Source organism: Triturus cristatus, chromosome 7, assembly GCF_964204655.1.
Source record: "Triturus cristatus chromosome 7, aTriCri1.1, whole genome shotgun sequence".
NCBI lineage: Eukaryota > Metazoa > Chordata > Amphibia > Caudata > Salamandridae > Triturus > Triturus cristatus.
The window spans coordinates 1,424,911,114-1,424,937,087 of NC_140590.1; the positions used below are offsets into that span (position 1 = coordinate 1,424,911,114).

General features: G+C 43.5%; 1 protein-coding gene across 3 annotated transcripts in view; it reads left to right on the plus strand.

Annotated features, from left to right (window-relative positions):
- The window catches only part of RIPOR3 (RIPOR family member 3), a 456,892-nt gene that overhangs the window by 69,246 nt on the left and 361,672 nt on the right, over window positions 1-25,974 (plus strand). The gene's annotated exons all lie outside the window — the stretch shown is intronic.

A 25,974-nucleotide genomic window follows, 5' to 3' on the forward strand; every position in this document is an offset into this window, starting at 1 on the left:
GACATTCTCAAATGCAGCTGTTGAAGGGAACCTTATTATGCCTCTGAGTGTTATTTAATGGGCATGTTTGTATGGTGCAAACCCAACTAAACCAGAAGGGCAGTGGGGTGCTTAACATAGCAGCACGTTCTGATACATGCAATTATATGTCAGAATTACGCATGCGTTTAGAACGCATGCCTTTTTAATGCTGTCATTAGTACCAACACGTCCTAACGACACGTTTCTTATGCACGCAAGTCGTAACAATGACTTGTCCTAGGGGGGCGCTGGATTTTGGATTAGTATAATTTACTAATCCAACTCCAGTCTGCGCATCAGTAGGGAAGGTGTTGGATTTTAAATCGAACACCTCTGCACCAATGCGCCCCCCCAAAGCAATTCTCTGTAATGACTTGCGAGCTAAACGAATGCGTGTTAATGACACGTTCGTTCAATTGCCCGCGCTGTAAAGGAGTGGATTGAGTTAGTGTTCTTATATGCAGCTACTCAAGTGGGATGAAAAAGGCAGAGGGCCTCTTCAAGAGGCGTGGCCAAAGAAGCGCAACTTTAAATCTTTTCCGAGTGACCTATATAATTTAAGGGTTGTGGCATAAAATATGGCAACGCAAATCATGCACTTTTTACAAGTATTTGGGTGCTTTTCAATGTGTTTTCTATTATCTTATTGTATTCTATTGTAATTGCATTTATATAGCACTTACTACCCCTAAAGAGGCACTGGAGTGCTTCAAGTCAGGCAGCATGCTGCTCCGTGACCTTCGGTTTGTAGTTCTTCTGATATTATTGGCAATTGGGATTAGCTTTGTGTGCCCAAGCAAACTATTCTGCACATTCACTCTAGTTTCTTTGTGGTGGATTTAATTAATAGGAGTTATTTGTGCACTCGTTAGTGGTGGATGGGGTATGTGACACGTGCACATGGGTGGTGGGATTAACACCTTGTTCGCAGCGCGAATTCCGCCGCGGTGGTGGTGATTTATTGAGTGGGTGGGGTTCGGACGGCCCCCGGCCGTTCTCCGCACACGCCCACTGTGACGTCGGACGGCCGGGGGCCGTCCGACGCATGGAACGGTTTAATAGATGAGCTAGAGGAGGTTAGCTATCATTAGGTTGCAGGGGTATGACTTTCAGAGGAGGAGAGATTGTGATCTTGTAAATGAGATGTGAGCTGTTTACAGAAATATAGTAATAGAGATTAAGGGAAACATGCACATGACAGCGTAGGTTGTGCTCCGAGAGAGGAGGTATGCAGAGGATGGAAGTGAAGAAGTGGGCCATTTGAAAGGAAAAAAGAGAGGGGAAAAATCATAAGTTTTGAGTATTGCTTAGTTTTTCATGCCAGATTTTAGGGATATAGAGGATCTGCTTTGAGACAGCATGCAATATGAGAATGTTAGGCTATAGAAAGAAACAACACTATGCATGTGAAGACAGAGATATATTAGGTATTTTTCTTAGGCACTAGAAACCGGCAGTCTGTGCACTGCTAGGCTACTGCTAGACCACCGCTCCTGCCAGATCAGCTGATGAGCGCAAGGGTCCGAAGTGAAAAGTAATGGCTGGACGCATATGTAAAGAAATGTCAAGATCTTCAGGTTGCGCTCAAGGAACCAGTAACATCAAGATTGTAGCAAAGTAAGAAAATATAAAAGTAAAGAATAAAAACACTTTTGATTGTTTTCCCTCAAGTTTGACTCACAGTTTTTATAATAAAAGCGAAGCGGAATCCATTTGGAAGTGTCTGGATTGGCATGGTACAAGATAGAGGGGAAAGGACAGCTTCCCCAGACACTGGAAGTGTGATGCCTATAGTTCTGTGGCCGGAGGGTGGAGATCTATACTCTGAGGTGTGGCGGATGGTGACTGGTCTCCCTTTAGAAATTCAAATGAGGCTGTATCAGCAGGTGGCTTCCTGAAGCACTGTCCATTGGTGGATAGTAGTGGTGAGGAGTGGAACTGCAGATTTTGTTGTGCACGGTGAAGAGCCCTTTAGGTGAGACCCAGGGATTTGTCTTCCTTGATCAAACTTTCAGTTGGGCTGATGACAACTGCAGAAACCTCACACCTCTTTGGGCCACTGCTGTGGGTGCTCCAGGCTGGAGACTACCCTGCTGTGAAGGGCATTACTACACAAAGGTTGTGTCTAGAGAGCAGCCGTGTGAAAGAAGGACCGCCCGAACCAGTTCTGAAGCATGAGACAGTGGATGCACTTGTAGTGTGATTGAAGAAAAAAATCTGTTTTATACTACTACAGACATATTGTTTAATGTGCAAAGAGACAGAGGATGTTCGAGACAAATAATTCTTTGCAGAGTCTTTTCTCTCCATTGCATCCAGGCATAAGACACAATAAACATAGGTTTGATGAGCCAGACCTTTTGGATTTGCCAGTTCTTGTTAGCAGTATCAAATGAGTAACAGCAATAATTTTGTTGTGAATAATTTGAAGTCAAATGGTTAAAATCTGAAAATATGAGAATGTGAATTTAACATTGCTAAAGTCTGTAAAATGGGTGGGGGTCCTTAGAGTGCCCCAATCACTCTCATTCTCCTTTTAACACCACTTAGACCTGCATTCTATCCATCTGTTAGACACTTATGCCCTTTTTCTCCGGACTTCAAATATTCCAGCTACACATCTCACATTATCTCTTTCCTCTTCAACACTGTCTTTTCACTCTCTCCTTCTGCATGTACTTTCTTTCATCTTACTTCAACATCCCCTGCACACCTACAGCATGAACAGAGTGGGTATACTTTCATTGAGGGTGTTTTTATGGTGAATTCGTTTGAAGTGACGAAATTGTATGCTTTTTAATTGTTTTTACAGTTACTTTTTAAAGGGCTTGGCTTTGTTGCCTCGCATTACCGCATTGTTGGGAACTGATGTGGAGATCAGACGACCATTTTTGTTGTGCCTTTCTGCTGGAGCAATTTTAAATGCTCTAGGGCCAGATGTACCACCCTATTTCTCATGCGCAAACTGGTTTGTGACCCGTTTGCGCATGCAAAATGTCACAGGGCCATGTACAATTCCCAAATAGCGAGTCACAATTTATTTGCGACTCGCTATTTAGGTATTGCGATTCGCTATTAGGAAGGGGCGTTCCCTTCCTAATAGCGAACCCAGAGCCATGTATGAATGTTTTGCAACTGCAATTGCAGTCGCAAAACACTCGCAAATTATTCGCAAAAGGGAAGGGGTCCCCAGGGGACTCCTTCGCCTTTGCAAACGCAGGGGAAAATCTTTTTTAGGGGCAGGCAGTGGTCCCAGAGACCGCTGCCTGCCCTTAAAACATGAAATGAAAGATTTTTATTTTTTAAATGCATCCCGTTTTCCTATAAGGAAAACGGGATGCATTTTTTAAAAAAAAACCTGCTTTATTGAAAAGCATTCCTGACATGGTGGTCTGCTGAGCCCAGCAGGCCACCATCCCTGGGAGGGCCAGCCATTCTCAGTGGGGTCGCAAATTGTGAGTGGCTCATTAATATTCATGAGCGTTCGCAGTTTGCGACCCCCATTGGGAATCGCAATCAGTGTCGAGCGCAAATTGCGAGGCGCAATTTATAACGTCGTACATCTGGACCCTAGTCTTTAGTCGAAAGGCTGGATTTCACACGGCCATACGCTATTTAAACAAAGGCTATGCATGGACATGCTCGTAACCAGATCGGGTATCACTTTTATTGACAGTGTTTTTACAGTGAATTTGTTTCAAGTGGAGAAAATATATGCTTTTTAATTGCTCTAACATCCATGTTTTAAATTGCTTGACATTGTTGCCTGGTTTTACCATGCTGTTTCGAAGCAGTGGACAGATCAGGTGGCCTTTTTTGTTGGGCCGTTGAACTGGAGCCATTTTGAACTCTCTTGTCTTTTTTGAAAGACTAGATTTCACATGGCCCATGTGCTATATAAACAAAGGCAAGCCAGTCTGCACCTGCCCATGCCCGAACGCGCCCATGGGCCAGGAACCCTGGTCCGCCATGTCAGGGAGAGTTATTTATTCGGGATCTCAGCTTCAAGGTGTCTGTCCTGCAGTACTTTATGTATAGTATGGGTCCCTTGTATAATGTATTTCATTGTCAGAATTGCAGTTTTCCCTGTGGAGGGGAGAACAATGTAAAGGGTACTCCAGCCGTTGATGCTGCTGATAACTTTGTGCAACCTCACCTGTCACTCCCTGGCTAACCATCACCTAGAAGTTTTAATTTGTTTTAATTGATCAGAAGGCTCATACATTTTTTATTACAGAAACCTGGCTGAATGAATACTCCACCCTGATACTGCACTAGCTTCACCAGCATAGTGGGATGCACCTGCTCAACTGTGCAGTGAAAAGGGGGGAGGGCTTGCAATCATTGCTAAATCCAATTTTTGTTGTCAGATTGAAAATCTCCCTATTCCAGACTGCATGCGTGTTATTTTTTCACTATGTCTGGACAAGAATTTATCTTTTCAGGTTCTTTGATCTTCCACCCACCAGTGTCTGCTGTTAGGTGGAGCTCAATGGTTGGGGAGGCATTATCTCCTTTCACACTTAAATGTGTTAATTTTAATATTCTGGATGATTTAACATTCATTTTGACAATCCTAATTGCAGTACATTTTCCTCACTCTTTGGAGATTTTAAGGCACCGGAGGAGCCTACTCCTAGAGCTGCTCACTTATTGGACCCTATTTTTTAAAAACATTTTAACAGCATTGGTTGAGCCTCCTATACCCCTTATTTGGTCAGAGCACTATGCTGTCCATTTTCTTATTCACACTATTAAGGCCAGAGAGCCATTTCGGGTCCTAAGGCGCTCTCTAGTCGATGGTCCTAATTTAATCCTGCTGTTTTTTGTACTCATCTTTAAGAGTCCATGCCAGACTTAGGAGGATCTGTGGACACCCTCTCTAGAGTTATTGATTACTGGGTCCGGACCACATTAAACTCAGTTTCCTCTGAAAATGGTCAGTAAATTAAAATTTCTCCTCCCGGCTCATTGGTTCAATGATTCTGTAATAGCTATGATGAAAAACTGCGAATGCTTGAAAATGCCTGGCACAAATTTTATTCTCAGGAAGTTTAAGCTAGTCTTGAGGGATTACAATATGGCATGTCGGGCAGCTTGTGCTGCTTAATATTCTCATAAAATTGCCAGTTCCCAAAATTCTTCTAAAGAACGTTTTGCAAATCGTGTCCCTGATAGATCCTGCGACTGCATCGCCACTTTCTTCGCTTTCCCAGCTACATTGCAATGATCTTGCTGTTTTTTTCTGCAAAAAGGTAGCAGACATTCAAGCTTCTTTTAAAGCTATTTTAGTTTTGGATGTACCTACAACCTAACCTATTGTTTCTGATTATTTTACTGTTGCATGTGGGAATAAAACTAGGATTATGACAGTACACTCCTCACACACCTGACCCTCAGAGCCCAAGTTTAGTGAGGTTGAAGATATCCACCACGTTTATAATGCCTAAAGTTGGTAGGGTTGGCCAGAGGACCTGTTACCCCATTGGTTATTCTCATCCTTGCTAGCCATAAATGTGGCACCTCCAGGCACCCACTTCAGAACAGTCCTGGACCTGAGGCAGAACAGAAGAGTACTTAACCTGCTATCTGTGACTTCAGAGGAGCCCTGAAGGACTGTATCTGCCTCCTCTTGTACTCAGGACAAAGAAGTGGACTCCAAGGGTCATAAAGCTGACCTGTTGAAGCTTCAAGGAAAAAACAAAATACAAGAGGCTTTTTCTTGCAATTGCCCAGCTAACTAGTGGCAACTGGATCTGGACTGGACCCCCACTGTGTGGCTTTTGGGTGACACTCTAAGTGTCTCCATTGGGTTCCTTGGGGCTTTAAAAATGCCCTCCTATGGTAGACTGGATTTTAAAGGACTAAAGTCAGAAGGTAAAATCTTTGACCAGGATGAATCTGGTTGGTGTACACGACTTGTGCTCCATTGCAATCAGAGTCAATATGTATCTAGGCCCCAGTCTTCTGTGACCATTGACTATCATTGACACTTTATTCTACTTGGTGCTATTCCTCCCTAAAACTTTAAAAAATAATTTCTCCTGTTGCTCATATTGGATTTTTGCCATTTTAGTTGTTAAATTTCATTCTATTTATCTAATTTGGTTTGGGATTTTTATTGTATTCTATTTTGACTTAATTTCTCCTTTGGTGCTGCATAAATACTTTTTACACATTGCCCTAAGTTAAGCCTGTGTGCTCAGTGTCATAGTTTACGACACACGTAATAAAAACAAAAAATGCAAGTTTTTTTAGAGAAAGGAAGACAATAGTGTGTGCATAGCTCTATACTGTAAAGGGGTTTCTGGGCATTTTTTGTTAAGAACTACCCCAAATAATAACCCATTTTCTTACAGGGTATACGTCGAAAACAGCGAAAAAACTGCCTCGAAATCTGGTCTTGGTCTTTTTGTATGCTTTTGCCCTCCCTCCCAACAGCAGGTCTACCCCATCAAGATTCTTTCTTCTCCTGTGTCTTCAAGGTTTTCATTATTCTTTCAGCAGCATTTGCCTTTGCAAAATAGAATTTTTAAAGGAAGGGATGAGCGTAAGCCCTTTGTCTTCTAGTCTTGTCTCTTCTAATTGACTGCTCTGTACTATGTGTTTAGCTTTGATGGTCCTTAGCACACCTGTGCTTAAACATAGCACTTGTGATGTGACCTGGTCTGTGAATGGCATGCATTGCACACCTGGGGCCATATTATGCATTTTCATTGTTTGCGCCAGGGGCACCTTTTGAAAGATGCGCCGGGTGTAAACAATGAAAATGCGCACTATTACGATGAATGTGCTGCTCCATGGCAGCAGCGAACTTCCACTGCCCTGGGGGCAGTGCATTCATGTGAAAACATGGAGCGTGTCTTCACAGTGCAGGCGGCAACCAGCCTAGCAATTTTGAAGGGGTTTGAGATCAGTCACTGCACCCTCCTGCAAGGGGATGTCTGGGGGGTCCATAGGATCCCCTTTCCCACTCCAGAGGGCTGCTCTCAGGGTGCGCACTCACAATGCGCCACCTAGAAGGTGGCGCACTGTGGTTGCACCCCCTAAGAGCTTCTTTGCCTCTGTTCCCATGTCTGTAATATGGCGCGTGCGCAGAGGCAAAAGAATTCCCTCATTTGCACGCCCCAATGCAAATGAGGGAGTTCCCCCTGAAGGTAGCGCTAGCGCTTTAAGTGCGCCAGCGCTATTGGTATTACTAGAAGGGACGCACAAGCGTCTGCACCCCCTTCTGTAATACCAAAGTACCCCAGGGCACGCAAAGCGGGGGCAATCGCCTGTTGCGCCCCTGGGGCACTTACTGTAATCCGGCCCCTGGTCATTAACATTAGTTAGAGGTAGCCAAGAGTAGAGCTTGGTTCCCTTGACCTGACCTTTGGTACCTTTGACAATTTCAATATCTTGGTGGTCTTGAAAGCAGTGGGAGACCAGGAAGTAAACAAGGTTCTGAAAGCTGTTAACCTCTTCAGTGCCCATGACGAGATAGTCTCGTCATGGAGCACGGTTGCGCTGTGCCCATTACGAGACTATCTCGTCATGAACCCCACCCACTAGTGCAACGCCCGGCACAGGAGGGGGAAAGGGCGTGGCACTGAAGGGGTTAAATATCTGTGGTTTCCGCTCCTTGTTTTTCTCCAGCCCCAGGATGCAGAAGTCTGCTGAGAGGCTAAGGTTGGGACAAGCCTGTGGTTTCATGAAGGGTCAAAGGTTGAATGATGTCATTACAGTAACTCTGTTCACTTTGGTAACTCGGTAGACATGTGCTCTTGGTCCGCATGCCGGTACCTTTAGTGCTTTTGCCCATGCGGGGCAATTCTTTTTGTATGGGCCAATGTGGCGGGGATCAGTTCAACCCCAGAGAACTCTCCTCCCATACAAATCCCCTCCAGCTCGGGGCCTGGGGCTGGCAGTAAAAGGCCTCATAGAATGAGGAAGGATGGGGCAGTGTTTCAACTGTAACTGGTAATAAAATAGCAGGGCTTGAAACTACACGGCCTTTTACTTGCAATTTAATGGTCTCCGAGAGATGCTTAAACATGTGCCAAATACCAGAACCATAAAATAAATAACATTTTGCTTTCAGAGATGTCATATGCCGTGTCAGCACTGGGCGTTATTTCCACGTGTACACACGCATATCCATGATAGAAAAAACACACTTTTGCTTGTGTTGGCGTTTAGGTTTTCTGCCAGATTTCTTGAAACATCACTGATGCAATTTATAGAAAATCCTCCCAGTGATAATATTCAGCTGAAAACTGTGAACTAAGCTTTTGTGCTGGGCACTGCTAAATCATTCTATAGTTAAAATATAAGTAGGCATGAAAAAATGTATGAACAATATCTGACAGCTAAATTTACAGTGGTTTCCACCTAATTTGAAGCATATGGTTGGCACAGCATGCCAGCTTTTAAATCCCAATGCAAAATGTCAGATTAGGCAGCTATCGGTAAATGGGGAAATTTGAATTGAAGCTCTGCGCCATCTGGTGAATGTGTGATGTATTTTACAGGACTGTATGTGGCAAATTATTAAATGTGATTGGTAAAACATTATCACTGCAAACACAAGTAGATGATGGACGGAGCGCTGAAACTTTTCAGACACTCACACCCAATCACAGATCTCAGTTGAATCCATCATCGTTCTTTAGCTCACTTTACCACATCAGTTCAGACCCGGCCATATGCAAATCAGTCTTGACCCTGTGCCTCATGGGAATAGTCCAGCCCGAACTGCCAAGCCAGGTCTTCCCTGAACCGGAAACAAGCATCCTGGGACCGGTTTAGGGGTTACACCCCTCATCAGCCAGGCTAGCTTGAATCCAGTGGCAAAGTGAGCAAGGGACCCACGTCTGGGCATACCCTGCCAACTTAGGGCAAACAAAGCAAACACAAGAAGATGATGGACTGAGCGCTGAAACCTTTCAGACACTCATCCGCAGTCACAGCTGAGGAACAGGGCCAAGACTGATTTGCATATGGCTGGGCCTGAACTGGGGTGGTGAAGAGAGCTAAAGAATGATGATGGATTCAACCCAGATCTGTGACTGGGGGTGAGTGTCTGAAAAGTTCCAGCACTCCGTCCATCATCTCCTTGTGTTTGCAAACATAATCACTGTGTAATGTACATTTTACTGTAATTCATGGCGATTCTGCATTGTTATTGGTCAGAGAGAATAATGAGATTGTTTGCAATTGCCACCATCTCTTGTGACAATATCATGTAACGTATAGGGCTACAGACATTTGTCTGTAGCGCTATACGTTACATGATATTTTCATAAGAGATCAAATATACTTTAGGACTATTTTCTTGTATGTAGATTTGTTCTCACATAAATTCTGACATATTTTTTCTTTTATTGACCATGAGCGTGTTAAATAAAATAAATGAGGATTTTGTGACACTAATGGCAAGGAATAAGTTAATGCCTACACTTAAGGAGCAGCAAAAGTGCCCCACGGGTCAAGAAAAAAACGCATTTTCAAGCGATTGGGAAAACCTCTAAATGTAGGGAGGAAAGGCACTGTACGTTTATTTAAAAAACTTTACATGTCTATGGGAAAGCGCGCTACATTATCCTCATCTCAGAGGCGCAAATAGAGCCAAATTTCGGGGGGGGCTAAGGAAAAATTTCGGGGGGGTCTGAATCTTTAAGCAATAGGCAGAGTGGAGCTGCAGGGGCTCTTAGAAGGGGTGAAACAACAGCAAGGCCTCATTAATATGCAAATGGTCTTTTAAAGACCTGTGAAGTGCTCAGATGCGGCTGTGTGTATGCCCGGGAAGCTGTCTCATCCCGGGCTGCCACACACGACGGGGAGGCTGAAGCCCTTTGAGTCCAATTTGTGTTGCGCGCCTGCCTCATTTGCATAGACAAAATGTGTATGGTTTCAGATTAGTTCTGCCTCCCAGTTGCACATAACTTAGCGGTCATCTGGCGTTTTACCTGGAGGCTGGAAGGGTGGAGGCCGGTAGTGCAGCAGTGGGGGCCGTCTTTTTGTTATTAGGGGCCGGTTTTGCAGCGGAGATGCAATATCAGCCCCCTGTAACAAAAGCGGCAGGGCTTCAAACTTGCACCCTCCCCTCCCCCGATGGTGGTCCTAAAAAACTGCCAGGGCTTCTTTGGGTTCCCAGTCCGGCCCTGGCTCTAGCCCAGGGCCCCTGCCTTTCAGTGAGCCCATGATGGAGCCAGCTGTGTTCTGCAGAGAATCTTGCTCTGATGACCTTCATTAATTCTTCAATGGCTTGTTTTAAATACCGTTTTCTTGATTTTTTTTTTTATGTGGGTGATGTGTGAAAGCCTGTAACAGACATTTTACAGGGAAATTCTGTGTTTATGTTTTATGCAATATCCATAAATAGTGTCTTTTAGATCAAATTAGGACCTTACATATGAGAAATGGGAGGGTGTCACCGAGATTATTTACAGTAATATTAGTGAGTTGCGGCTGTGTCACAATATTGAGAACACACATCACTCCCCCTGAATATTAGCTGTAAACACATTTAGAATTCGACTAGTGTGCCTGGCCAAAGAGGGCCTGAAAGAGCTGAAATTTGATCATAAATTCTAAACTGTTCCAAACAGCCCCCCCCCCCCCCATAAAAAAAAAAAAAATGGCCAGGAGCCCCCAAAATCCATAAGTTGTCTCTGAGTTCAACTGTTCATAAGTCTTTTGCATAAGATGCATAATGTCATGTGCTGCGGCTAACTTGTCCACATGACTTAACCCCTTCGCCGCGGCAGGAATTCCGCCGCGGCGCTGGGGGGGTTTGGGGGCAGTTGCGGTGCCGCTGTGCTCGTGACGGAACCACTCCGTCACGAGTCACGGGTGAGCTGTTCTCATGACGGAGTGGTTCCATCACCTCTCCGCCCACTGCGCTAATCGTCCGCACAGGCGGGGAATTAGCGCCGCGTGGGCGGAACGGCCGCCAACGGCCGTAGCATGACGGATCCACTCCGTCATGAGCATACGGCACCCGTGGCTCATGACGGAGTGGTTCCGTCATGAGCACGGAAAGGGTTAAAGAAACACTGCACAGTTGCTGTAGCATGGAGCCCTGAGACATAAGCGGGCTGGGGATCCACTCAGAAGCTGTCTCCGAGGCTGGTAAATTACCTCTCTCCTGATAAATAGAAATGTAGACAGGCAGAGGGAGCAATTACAACCGCAGCTGACTATTAATATGTCTCCCTTGCTGCCGGTTCCTGCATGACATCAGATTCTTTCAATATTCCTGGGATGTAAGGCTTTGCATGTCAGGTCCTGGGAGCATTTGGATGCCCCCAGGGACACCCCTTGTGATAATGTACAGTACTGAGGCTCTGACGTGGGACATATGGTACAGTTTAGAGGGGGTTTCCTTTCTTGACCGCCCTCTGTCAGACATTAATCAATAGATCATTTTCTGAATTCCTTCCTGTGTAGCTGTTCAGAGATTGTTCAGGGGGGTGGTTGCTTGTGAGCTTTTTATTAGGGTGTGATGCTATCCCACACTGAAGGCGCCACCTTTTGAAATAAACAGAGGGGGCCTTTCCTTCTCAGAACATTTATTAATGTGATTTAACTTTATGGGGTTCTGACAGCTTTATTAATATAGCATTAAAGCCTTCTGTCAAAGGCTATATCAGTTGTTAAAGGCCCTCGTCCCGTGTTATAGGCTTGAGCAGCAGGAAAGTGCCTGTTTACCTCATTTATTGCCTGAGGAGAAAGATCTATAAAGCTAGTAGAACAGTCCACACACAGAGGGTAGGATGTGTTTTAAAATAAAAGAGAAACAAAAAGACAAGCTTTGAAATGTTAAATCAAAAAGTGTGTATCAACCAATATTGGCCCTGGGTCACTTCAGTGGAGCTCTCAGCATGCCAATGTTCTAATCTAGTTTAACACTATTACGTACTGATAACATCTATTCTCTTATTTGACTATAAGTTTGATTCCATTGTGGAGGATTTAAGGGGTTTCTTCTTTGTTGGAAGCAGTGACTCAATGGACCTTTGAGTGCTACAGCAACAAATGATGGATGGAATGCTGAATGTATCAAACATTCACCCCCCAGTAAAGCGATCTTGGTTAAATCCATAGTTCTTTTGTTCTCTACTCTACCCCAGTTTGGACACATCCATGTTCAAATCAGTCTCGACCCTGTTCCTCATGGGAACAGTCCAGCCCAAACTGCCAAGCCAGGTCCTCCCTGAACTCGAAACAAGCATCCTGCGACGGGTTTCGGGGTAACACCCCTCATCAGCCCGTCTAACTTGAATCTAGTGGCACAGCGAGCAAGAGACCCATGACTGGGCATACCCATTCCACTTCAGGCAAAAAGTGCTGCGGCAACAAATGATGTACGGAATGCTGAATGAATCAAACATTCTCCCCCAGTCAAGAGATTTGGGTTAAATCCATCATTCTTCTGCTCACTACGCCACCAGTTCTCTTGACTGGGGGTGAATGTTTGATTCATTCAGCATTCCGTCCATCATTTGTTGCCGCAGCACTCCATGGATTTTGAGTCAACAAAATACCATGAGTAATGTACACGAGTTCATGCACCCTTTGTCCCCAGATGAGAAAACAGGGTTGCCTCCTTGCCCCATTCGTAGCAATCTAAACAGTCTTCTATTTGCCACTGCTTCGCATAGGAAGGGCACTGGGTGAACGAACGAGCACACAGGGCCCTGTTCACTTCGTTTTCTTGATACTGCCTGTTTGAGCCTTGAGATTGGAAGTAGCAAGTATAGTGTTAGGGGTACAATCGAGCAAGCCACGGGAACAAGCCGATATCACTCACAACCTCAAATTGAGGTTCATTGATACCTCTGGAAAAATTAGAAAGCCAAGATGCAAGTTTCCTTTTTCATTGTATGCGTTTCAGAATTCACACCCAGCACTGTTGTGGCCACTAGATAAGTATGTCTGTCTCACTGCAGGAGTAGGTTGGTAAAAGAATACGTCAGTGGGCAGGGCCGGACTGGGAGCTGCAACCAGCCCTGGCAGATTGCTGCTCAGCCGGCTATAGGAGTGGGGGTGGGGGGGCAGGGGTGCTAGCAAGAAGCACCGCTCCCGCTTTTGTTACTGGGGGCCGATATTCCAGCCATGCTGCAAAACCGTATCCCAGTGACAAAACCAGCCCCCACAGCCACAAAACCGGCCCCCACCCCTCCGGCGCACTGGGGAAATGCCTGGTGCCCGCTATGGCCAGTCGAGCCCTGCAGTGGGTGGGTGTACTAGTGAACCTGCACAGAACCATAGCACCCAAATTATATTTCATGAAATTCAAACACCAAGTTTATCAAAGAGTTCTGGTTGTGAAGAAAATATAACTGAGGACGTTGAAATCAGGATAACACACCACAATGTGATGTTGGTTGGGTTCATTGAAAATATTGCAGGAGTTGTTATCCTTTTATCGCAAAAATTATTTTAGGATATGTTTTTATATTGTCGACAATGTGGCTATATAATGTAAATACTGTCAAAGTCAAACCCCATGTCGTTACATTTACTTTTCTGCCTTGATCAGGCTTTCTAAGAGGAGTACATTACACCAACTGACATGATCAAGACACCTATTGGCGTACACGCATATCTAAGTACTTATTTATGTATTCATGCATTCACATATTTTTTTAATTGTGAAAACATTTGAATTTTGACAAGAAGTGCTGTACATAGCAACAGAACTACATCATGTGATAATAGAGAGGATTGGTGCTGGAATTCTCCATGCAATATGAACGATACGTAGTGAATTTGGCCAGAAAAGACTTGATGCATATGGTCCATTAGCTATAAATTCAAACTAGTAAATATACAAATATTATTATTAGAGGATTTTAGGGAGACACTGCTAGATAAATTAGTACATTAATTATTAAAGCATGTATCACACATTTTCACAAATTCTATAACTTGAGTTTTAGAGTGGCCTACAGTGTCTGAGATGTGCACAAGAGATTAATAATGCATTCCAAATGTCCAATAACAATATCTATACTTTAAGATTAATCGTAGATGTGGTCATTTCTTATTAACAAGGTCTATTCATTGTAGAAGCCACTGATGCAGCCTCATGATTATGCATGAGAAGTAGAGTTAAAACACTGCTCTAAATTATTAAAATATCATCCCCGGAGCAATTAATCTAGTCATTCTTGTGGTTCCTCCAGAATTTGTGCTGTGCGGCATATACTTGATGCTTTCAGTAACTTGCCGTTCCTCAGTAGTATGTAAAATCTTACCATAGTTATGTTGCTGCTTCAATTCAACAAGTGCCACAATTAACATATGGTACAAATACAGTGTAATGTAAGACATGTTCCTCTTATGCTACCACAAACCTTGTACTGCCTTAGGCCAACTATCTACCAACAGCTTAAATTGGTTCAACTGCAAGCAATCTACCCACTCAAATAGAGCTCCCATCTACTTTGTCCTTACCTACAGGTACACCTACAAGACAGCAATTGCTTTGTTTTGCAAACTTATCTAATATAAGGGGTAAGAGTTGTAAGTCTAGCAGCTGCGTTTTCATGATGCGTGTCTTGCTAAATTGTGGTTGGCTAACAATGACATTAAGAAATGAGATTTAGTTCATTTCATGGCAGCTTCATAAGGTGAAGCACAAAGACTCTTAGACACATATCATGTAGGTCTAATATCACCATAGACTCAATTACTTTAGGTTATGGTGGAATTGCAGTCTAGGTCACAAGGAGTGCAAGGGGTGTTAGAAAAAGTGGCCCTGTTTTAGAGGAGGACAATAACAATTGAAGTCCATTCTCTGCACTCTTGTCCGAGAGTGGAGAATGTTGAAAATGTTGAAGGACGGAAAAGGAGCGCCTTAGCCGACTCCATCTTTAAAAAAAAAACTATTTTTATTAAACATAAACAGGCTTCAGTTCAATAGCCGACTCCATCTTTAGTGTCCCATACGCTAAAGGTGACATCCCCAGAATGGTGTCACGCTTCTCCAATTTATTCTTTCCAGCCCTTCACCATTTCCAGCAGCATGTCACCCATAGCTGCAACCATATAGACAGTGGTGGTCCCAATAGTGCTGTTGACCTTCTAAGAGAAAACTATCAAGTTAGGGTCACATTTAATAGAGTTACTGGAAACTTGCACCTTCTTTTGGTCTACATTCATAGTACTAACATTTTCCACCATGCCACATGGACATGGTTCGAATTGCCATCACCGATTTGTTTCCCTTGAGGCTGCTCATGCGATGGTGGCAGATGACACCATGGGAAACACATTTTGCTGCTGAAGCCATAATGTTTAAATAGGATAGCTCTTTGTCTGCCTGAGTGCCTGAAGCCTTACCTTCGTCACACTAATGGCTGGACCATCTACCCTAAAATCAGACCCAGCGACTTAACCTTATTAATCTGCTCATTGCCGCAGCTTTGAGTGTAGTGAGTTCTCTGAGATATTCTAAGCAGTCCAATGCTAGAAGTTACAAGCTAGGTAATGGCTGCTGTTCTATTGATTGCACTATTACAGGAATACTGACCACAGGGTGGTCAATATTGCTAGTTATTGGCCCTCATCTGTTTTGTGGGTCCATGTGCAGGCGATGGCATAGAATGTGTGTTAAGAAATATCAACAAGTGTTATATAGTGGCTCTAAGGGCAGTAAGCCGTAAAAGCATGAAAGGGCCAGTGCCATCACCGCTCCCTCCAGCCTCCCTTGCCTCCCATCTCTGCCTTCGATCCTCCAGTTCCGCGGACGCTCCCAAAGCGGTCCAATACCAGGAGTTTTTCACTGCTTTCCAAGGACTCTGTTTAACTCTCCCTCTCGCTGCATTCCAAATTCCTAAGCTCATGTAAGATAACCATAAATTGTTTAATGTACTCCATATTCTTAATTTGCCGATCTAGCTCATGTTTGTACAGAAGTGAACTGTCCAAGAGCCATGTAACTGAAGCGTGAGAAATTGTAGGGTTATCTTAATATTTGTTCACTAGGAATAAAACAAATACAAATCTTTTCTGTTAAGCATATGACTCATTAACCAAAAGCCAATAGAACAAATATTGGGAGTGATAGTCTTCCATCGTACAGGCTTTATCTACATATTCATTCATATTTTATCGCGAAAATGAATGCGTACAAAGTCTCCCGTGACAGCTTACCCTCTCGAGTACCCAATACCAGTGGTTAATTTCTAAAAAAATAAGTGCCCGGGCTCTTGTCAGGAGGCAGCCCATTTCTCCTGTTAGCGCCGCCTAAACAGAAACAACTACTAACCAGGAAAGTGGCGAGAGGATGTGGCATAATGGCCAGAGATGCCTACTTCAGAGCTGGGGAAGAGACGATGTGGCCTAATGGCCAGAGGCGCTGACTTTGGAGCTGGGGAACCAGGTTCAAGTTTCGGCGTGTGCTCAACATCCTGTAATTCTGGCCAAATCGCTTAGTCTTCCTGTAAATGAATGTGTCCTTAACTAGTGCTCATAAAAAGCGCCGGTGTTGATGATTAAGCGGCAGTGCTCAGCCCCGGAAACCACCAGCTCAAATTAGGCACTGCTCAATAGCAAGCCCCACAGAAGAGTGAACATTTAATTAGAATTATTAACGTAAAAAATCAACTCTAGCGTCCTCTCACAGTAATGGAAAGTATTTTGCGTCCATACCTTAGGAAGTAAACATTGGTAGTAAAAAAATGCTAGCAAGCAGAAGACTGCATTCTTCTTTTCGAGTTTGTCATGCAGTAGGAATTACTTCCTTGAGTTATTTTCGTAGACTTTCCATTCTTTGGTTCTTTTTCGCCCAGAACTCGAAACTCTTGACGTAACTTTGGATGCTCTGCGCTGTCTTGCAGTCCGTGATGTCCACCAGGGGATTATTGTTTCCAGCTCTGACAGTTCACACGGTCCTAGAAAGAACCTGTGTCTAAGCCCTTTTAAAAACTAAAAAGCCCATGTTGCCAACGAGAAAGAATAAGATTGCATTGGTACTTTCTATAGGGCTTTCTGTACCTCTTATGTGCCCTAAAGCACTTTTTCGGGGAGTAAAGTTGCATTATTTATATGGCGTCATGTCCCTGAGGAGGTAAAGAAGCACTCCAAATTCAGGAGCGGCTGGTGTCAGGAAAAAGTGGTAGGGCAGCACGGGGGTAGACTGGACAACGACAATAACAAACACAAAAAACAAAAACAAAGAACTTACCTGCCGCCCGCCGCATCACCGCTCTTCTGCTTCTCTGGCTCCACTGCAGCACAGACTGAGACTCCCCTATTGCCAATTCAGATGCTTCTCTCCTGCTGCTGGCAGCATGAGAGAAGCGCTGAGATTGGCCTGAGCGGGCTGGATATGCATTTCCGCAGGAACTGGGAGCCTGTGCCTGCTGTCTCCAACCGTAAAAAGAACAATTGATGGACAGAATGCAGAACAATGTCATACATTCACCCCAGTACAGTGATCTGGGCCTAAATCCATTGTTTGTTTGCTCCCCATGCCATTCCAGTTTGAATCCAGCTATATGCAAATCAATCTTGACCCTGCGCCCAATGGGAACAGTCCAGCCCGAACTGCCAGGCCAGGTCCTCCCTAGACTGGAAACAAGCATCCTAGGACCGGTTTCGAGGTTTCACCCTTCATAAGCCAGGATAGCGTGACTCCAGTGGCACGGCACCGCAGCTCGGGTTGGAGACATCTCAGTGCGCATGTGGGTTTGGCCGTCCTAAGACAGCTGGCCATACCCACTTGCGCACCTTCAGCAGTGCCTACCACTCCTCCTCCATGCCTGTCATCACATGGCCAACCCCCAAGACTCAGACATATGTTGAAATTGCATTTATACAGCGCTTTCAAGAAAAATAAAATGATAATAAACTTGTTTTATTATCAATTTATTTTTCAAGTTTCGCATCTGCTTGCTGACCACTGCTGTCCAAATTGCACTGTGTTTCTCAATGTTCTTTGGCATGAACAGTTTAAAGGGTGTTACTTGTGGTTGGCCTCTGTTGGATTGTTGATGAGATGTGCTAGGGTTGAAGATGTGCTGGGTGCATGACACGCTGAGTGCCGCAAATCATAGCATGGGTGCTGCACTGAGTCTGAGAACAAAGCAGACCTGCAGGGGCGTACTTGCATCTTCTGGCTAGCCCGTGTCATTAGTAGGCTCACTCTAAAATGTTAAAAACAAATAAACAGAGGGGGTATTTGTTTGATGTTTTTGCATTGTCTGTTAAGAATTAAATGTTAACCCCTTCAGCGCTGCGCGGATTCCCCCGCGGTGCTGAAGGGTTCGAGCGCGGGCGGGGCCATGACGGAACGGTTCCGTCATGAGCACAGCTCAACCGATGCTCATGACGGGACCGTTCCGTCATGAGCATGGAAGGGGTTAATGTACATTAGTTCTATTGTTTATGCAGATGTCCTCACAAATGGGAACCTATTGTATCCCCTCTCAGAAGTCTTGAGATATATCCTCAGATTTTCACATATTTACTTATTTATTTGTACCATCACAAATCAACCAAGAACAGGCAAATGTACATACAGAATCTCCTTCACCTGCTGGAAGATAGGGGGTGGGCTATTTTTGCTGGAGGCTGTAAACATCTGATCAGCCAAAATGCTGTCACCTACAGATCAAGGCAGCAGGTGAAAGAATTGGGCTGAACCCCTGTCCCCATACTGTATAGTGTGGTGGGTGGAAGCAAAATGGAAATGACACACAAGCAGGCCAATGGAGGAAGACGGCTTACCAAACTATCTTGAAATATGTATATTTTTTTAATGGATTTTGGGAAAACAGGAGGCTGGACATAAAGCTAGAGCTGTCTCTAAGCCTGATCTAATAATGACTAACTGACAAAGAAATGTCAATCACAAAAGAGACCAACCCAAATTGGCTCAGGTTACTTGCATATACAACTGCTGGAGAAGAGGAGTCAAGATAGTGGAAACGCATGTGACTTAGTCTGAGGGATTGTTAGAAAAAGAGCTCTGAAAAGGAAATTCAGTCTTGTCTGTAAGAAGTAGCATGAAAAGGAAATTAATGAGGATCATATGAAGTGATCAGATTGCTGCAGAAGGAAGCCATGCTGCAATGGGGAAGTCACAATGGAGGGTATGAGCCACAAGGCTCAGCTAGTCCCTAAGGCCACAGTGAACTATATTACAGAAAAATGTATTTTGGAAGAAATGAAATAAAGTTACTAATAATAGTAATCCGGGTGCAATAAACCAAATCAGAAGATAAGGAGAAGATCCGATAAAGAGTAGCAACTTCTGGAATATTTATTTTCTGGACAAGTTAGGCGATGAACAGGTTATAAATAGGGGTGTGTATAATTTTGCTTAATTTGCGTTTGCTTAATTACACAAATTTGGGAAAATGTTGCATAATAATGTGAAATGCAAAACTGGCATTTAGTGCTACATTTTAGCGTGAAATACTTCCTTGCTTCCATTTTGGATTCTAGGATACATTTAGCGATAAATGAATGGTGCAAAAATCACTAGTGCTGCAAACAGCAGCCACCTGCCTTCTGGTTGTTGGTTTTGAGCCTGTGCACTTGCTCTACATTTTTGCCACTAACGAAATGTAATTATGTGATAATATAACATTGCATAATAGCATAATTTCGGAAATTTTGCATAACAAGCATAAAAGGAAGTTACTGAAATTATTCAAGATTAAGCAAGTATAAAGGAAATTTCGCCCAGGCCTAGTTATGCATCCCAGGGATGGATTCAAAACATCCAAGAAAGAATCCAAAGAAGCAAATAGTTTTTTCACCGTTTTGAATACATCCATTCTGGAGACTGGGTGCGAGAAGCATTGGGAAAAGACTGGGCCTAAGAAGGAAGGATGGAATATTATAAATTATATGCAAGGGAAAAAATAAGGGACAAACACTAAACCCCAACTATGGCTTATCACTGTTTAAGCATAGCGACTTGGTGACCCAACAATATAGACTAGGTGGAAATTTAAGGCATGGGGCAGAATATTCATTGTAATAGGCCCAATTAGCAAAAATGACAAACTGACAAATTATGTCAATCAATTTCATACAAATCAACCCAAAACTCGCTCAGGTGATTGGATTCCTTGACTGCTGGATGAGAGAAGTTGACATAGTGGAAAAGCGTGGGACTTAGTCTGAAATATTGCAAAAAAAGAGTAGTTCTGGAAAAGAAACTCAGTCTTGCCTGAAAGAAGTGGCATGAAAATGAAATTATTATGAGGCACATGAACTGATCACCTTGCTGCAAAAAGAAACATGCAGCAATCTTGAAGTGGGAATGGAGTGAATGAATCACAAGGCTGAGCTAGTCTCCGAGTGCACAGGAAATTACATTAAAGAAGATTGATGTTTGAGTGAGAGGATAAGAACTTCATGGAAGTGGATGCTAAGCAACAAAACAGATCAGAAGACAAGGAGACGATGCAGAAAAATGATACCAACTTTTGCGATATTTCCTTTCTGGACAGATTTGGTTATGAATCTCAAGGAAGGCTTCAAAGGTTCCAAAGAAAATATCAATGTAGGAAAAGGTCTTTTTTTATAATTTTATAGACTAGCGATCAGAAAAGTGGTCCCCAAAGTAATGGGCAAAGATGGAACCTAAGAAGAAAAAGAACCACATGTGTGACAACTCCCAAACTTTAAGATAAGAAACAGATACCAAAATGCCTAGAGATCTATCTAGGAGTGTGGCCAAGGGGTATCCATGATACCCACAAACTGAAACAAACAAACCCCAAATGAGAATATGTTGCGTGTAATACATACTATGGGGGAAATTCATGGAGCCAGTAGATTAAGACTTTGTTAAGGCACTCCCACAATAAGGCTAAATAGGCTTATAAGATTTTATGAGGAGCTCCTAACCAACTGTGCATATTACAGTCCTCATTAAGAAGTCAGTTTTGTGGGAACAAGCATGAACATGCCAGAGAGACTTGCATGAATTGCTCACCATCTTGGATGCTTGAGTAGAATCTTAGTACAAGATCCTGGAAGAAGGAAAAGAGAAAGGTCCCAAAACCCACATCTAGATGTGACTGGCAAGAAGACATTGCAAGTAAAGAAAGGTGTTTGAGGGATTAAACTCTAATGCCAACATATATGTTCCTTAGCTTTAATGATGAAATACAAAATGGCAACACCAGAACCATCTTGCTGGTGTAGATTAGCACATGCAGACCCAACACATTTTCATGTAGTCAGATCCATTGGCTTCAACACATTATTGGTCATGTTTCTCCCTGTGTGAAACTGAAATGTTTATTGCGCCAGTTAATAAATGGAGAACAAAAATGTACAAAAGGAGGTTCAACTTACCAACTAAAAATATTTTTCAAATATATACTTTTCACTTGATTCAGTAAGAAGAACATCACTGCAGCTGTGTTTAATTTTTATTGTGAGCTATTTTCTGCACTTGAATTTTTTCACTCAGAGGCTATGTGTAAAAGGAGGATGGGAGGAAAGCATGGAGGAAGGGGGTTGGTTGTGCATTACGGGTGTTAGATGGTGCTTTGACAGTGCGGATGGTGGGCTTGCTTGGGCAGAAGTAGATTCCAAACAGAGTTGCTTACTAAAAGAATTGATCGCCATTTACATCCTCAACATTTGTCTCTCATCAAAAACTAAAAACGGTGAAGCTGGAAATGAAAAATCTGTCTGCCAAACATCTATGAGACCAAATGCCAGATCACAGCGAGAGCATTCCTGGAAGATTTCTTGTACACCACGGAATTGTTTACGCGTTGCTGAGCCCAGCATGCAGAAATATTTCCTGGATGAAGCTCAGAAGGATAGATTGACATGCAGACTCTTCCAAAGTCAGTTGAAATGTTCCAAACACAAAATATATGCAAGGTTGTTTTAGGAATGCTCAGAGGAATTTTCAAGAGTATCTACTGTTTGATCAATGGGTGCATACAGAAAGACATGGATCGCTGTAGATGCCCTAGGCTAAGACATTATAGGTCAGGAGTTTAATATTCTTCATATTTTTCTACCTTTGAATCATTCATAGAGTATAATTCACACCCTCACTGAAGGAGTCCACAATGGAAACCGGCTTGCCAAGGATTACGGCCTACAACAAAGCTCAGATGGCAAAGGCATCAGCTGCAGCATTTACAGAAAGCAAGCGGCCATAAGTACCAGCGTCCAATTATCCACCCTGTGATCTATTTGCAAACTTTGGGTCTGATTTAGAGTTTGGAGAATGGGTTACCTTATCACAAATGTGGCGGATATCCCATCCGCTGTATCACAAGTGCCATGGGATATAATGCACTTGGAATACGACAACAGGACATCTGGCACATTCATTTGTGACAGAGAAACCCCTCTGTCGGACTCAAAATCAGGCCACTTGTGCCAGCATTTATTGGATGAGAATGTGTAATCCCATAACCTACCTTTGTGAAGATTGTTTCATGGGCTTGAGATTTAACATTATTGAAGAACGGACCTTTCAAGAGTAGCTCAGATGTCTGGGGAAAGGGGAGAGTTAAATGCTCAATAAAGTATTTTCTAATATTTCTCAAATGAGCATATACTTTTTTGCCTCTCTAGACATGCTTTAGGATCAGGGGCAATCTGAATTAGTTGCAGAATGTTCACTTGAGCCAGATGGCTCTCTCATTCATGACAGTTTCGCGACACATATGACACACATGAAAAGTGGTTTCTTGAATCCAGTTGTATGATGGATCCACGCATGCATTTACCACACATGCCGGTTCCACGAAGGCTAAACAACGAAATGCCTTTACCACACATGCCTTTAGAACAAATCATTCGTTGTTAAGGCATATTTGGTAAATACATATCTGTGGTTAAGAATTCACAGGTAAGTCTTAACCCCCCGATCACTGTCCCTTTCCTGATTTCCTAAACTCCCCGCCTCCCCCCAGCCCTAGTAACTTTTTCACCCCGCCCTCCCAATATCCGTAAAAACTACCCCCTAAGCCTTAAAAACAACCCTGCCCCCCCCCCCTAAGTCCTAAGAGGTATCACGATACCTGCCCCCATCCTGAACCCTAAAATGGCGCTCGAAGCCCTGAAAACAAAACTACCCCCTAATCCCTAAAAACGTCTCTGCCCCCGAAGTCCTAAGTGCTATCACAATCCCTGCCCCCGCCCTAAACCCTAAAACGGCTTCATGCTCTTAATACTACCCCGACCCCCCAATCCCTGAAAATGACCCGAACCCCACTCTGCTCTCAAAACTACCCTGACCCACCCCCATACCAGAAAAATACCCCCAACCAATCCTCAGCCCGCAAACTAACCCCCGACCCCACCAACCCACTTAAGTACCCAGACCCAGCCCAACTTTAAATAACCTCGTCCCAGCCCAGAAAACTACCCCGACTCACCCTCAGCCAACAAAACAACCCCAACCCACTGCCCAACCCCACTTACCTCACCACGATCTCTTCCTGCTTCAGTCCGTCTGCAAGCCCTACCGCGCATATGCCCTAACCACGCACACGTGTGGTTAAGGCATATGCACTGTGGGGCTTGCGTAGTACAGCCTTCGTTGTAAAGGTTGTTCGTTGTTCAGCCTTTGTGGTAAAGGCTGTTTCCCCTCTTGAATCTGATGGGGTCGGTAAAAGGGGTAACCCACCCATTGGAATTACGAGATCAGGAGTAACTCCGCAGATGTGGTGTCTTTCGTCTGGGACTCCTGTTTCTGAAAGTGGTCCCAGGGTAAAAACCTGAGGTGCTGAAGGGGTTAAAGAATAATAACTGCTGAAGGAGTCGTGACAGGAATTACCATGTAATACACAGTAACTCCAAGCACTCCCCCGGATTGACCAATGCCCCTTCTATTGGTAACCCTGGGGGCGAAGTTACCTGGCTCAGCACTAGGGCACTGGGACACGCGTAATGAGGTCTATTCTGCCTCCCCCATTCAGTTCAAGAAACCTAGATAAACAAGACATCTTGTGGGCTTGAAAGTTGCCTGGTTTGGCTTCCTTTGAAGTCACTTCATGTAATGCACTTCTTATGAAATGTTCTTTCAACTCCTCCTCTTGAAAAGGAACAGTCTCTTTCTCTGCTAAACAAACAAGTATTTAATTTTTACAGCCTCAATAGATGTCAAACAATCTGCAAACCTCACTTCCACAGGAAGTTTGATGAAGAATGTCATTGCCCTACACGGAGGACCCGGAAAACCCAGGACTGTTCTGGGCAAATATGGAACATCTGGTCACCCTAACATTTGGCCTTGCACTGTTAGGTTTTCAAGAAAAGTACATAAAATAATAATTGTATTTTATTTAAATGAGTAGCATTATATTAAGTACATAACCATAAATGTCACGGTTGTTTATAGACCCAAACTCTTTTTTTTAATATCAATTATTCTCACTGTGAATCCTTATAAAAAAGCAGGATTCCGTATTCGAGGGTGTTAAAGAGCAGTGTGTACAAGAAACTCTGTGGCATATTTACAAGCCCCTATCACCAACACAACATCACTTTTTCTGCCGTTGTGATGGCGATAGGGGCTTTGCCTTATATACAAGGCCACGTTAAGCCACTTCACGTGGCTTAACGCTGCCTTGTAAATAAGGCACCCTTCCATGCTATACTTAGCATGAAAGGGGTGGGCAATGGATGTTGTGGTGGGCGTTCCACTGCAACACCCATTGATTTTGACGCTGCCCCATATTTACAAGGATGGCTTAAATAGGGCTTAAATATGGGGCAGCACCAAAATTAAGATCAGAGAAAACCTGACCTTCTACTGGCGCAAGGAGCAGAAATTTTTAATTTCTCCTCCTTTTTGCTGTGCAGCACACATAGAAACAGCAAAATGCCATGGATTGTTCTTTTGCAGGAAGGTGTCCCTTCTTGCACATAAACAGACAGTAAAAAATTTCATTTTGAAACATCTATGTGTGCATTAAGCAGCACACATAGAAGTTACAAAACACCATTTCTGATTGTTTATGTGTCGGAAGGGACATCTTTCTGCACAAAAACAATCTTCCCCTACAACTATGGTGCAAGGGTGTCTGCGCTGGCGTTAGGCGGCTAAATTAGTGCCAGTGCAGGGGGAAACGCAGGGCTGCACCGTATCCTTGTAAATATGGTGCAGCCTTGTGTTTCAGAAGTGGCGGAGCGCTGCGTTACGCCAAGGTGGCTAACGCCGCGCTCTGCCACTTCCTCGTAAATATGCCCCTTTGTTTGGTTTATATCACTATTTGAGTAGCATGACGAGAACAATCATCTGTTCTGGTATGATATTCCACAGATCCCTACGTTCTGTGAGCAAAGTGGCCGACGCTTCTTAATAAAGTTTAAAGTGAGCAATCTCTGGCTTTCATATCTAATTTTTCCGGTAATTGTGATTGAAAGTCTCCAGCTTCTGAAAATAAGGTAGCTGAAAGAGTAACAGTTCTGTTTTATTTAAACTTTCCTTCCAATGCTGACAAAAAGTCAACATTTCAAGAACAAAAAACTAGAAAAACTAAAAGAATGCTACAATTATTTTCTTCTGTAGTTTTACAATTTTTTTTTAATTTAAGGAATCAATTTAATATTTATCCAAAATATGTATTCAAATTGTTTGGAAAATTTAAGAAGTTTAGAATATTGATTAATCTTTGAAGAAGTCTTCGCTTCACTTTTTACTAGTTACTTGTTCCCCTTAAAACACTCTGGGCCATATTATCAAGGAACGGCGATAACACTATCACCACTTTAGCGGCAGGAAACTGCTACTAAAGCGGTGATAATGGGCTTGATAATATGCCGTTGTGAATCCCCATAGAAGCCTGGGAATTCATAACGGCGTATTATCAAGCCCATTATCGCCGCTTTAGCGGCAGTTTCCTGCTGCTAAAGAGGTGATAATGTTATCACCGTTTCTTGATAATATGGCCCCACAGTCCTTCGTAGTTTTGCATCTTAGTTTGCCATCTCGCCAACAACATGTCCTTGGCATCGGCT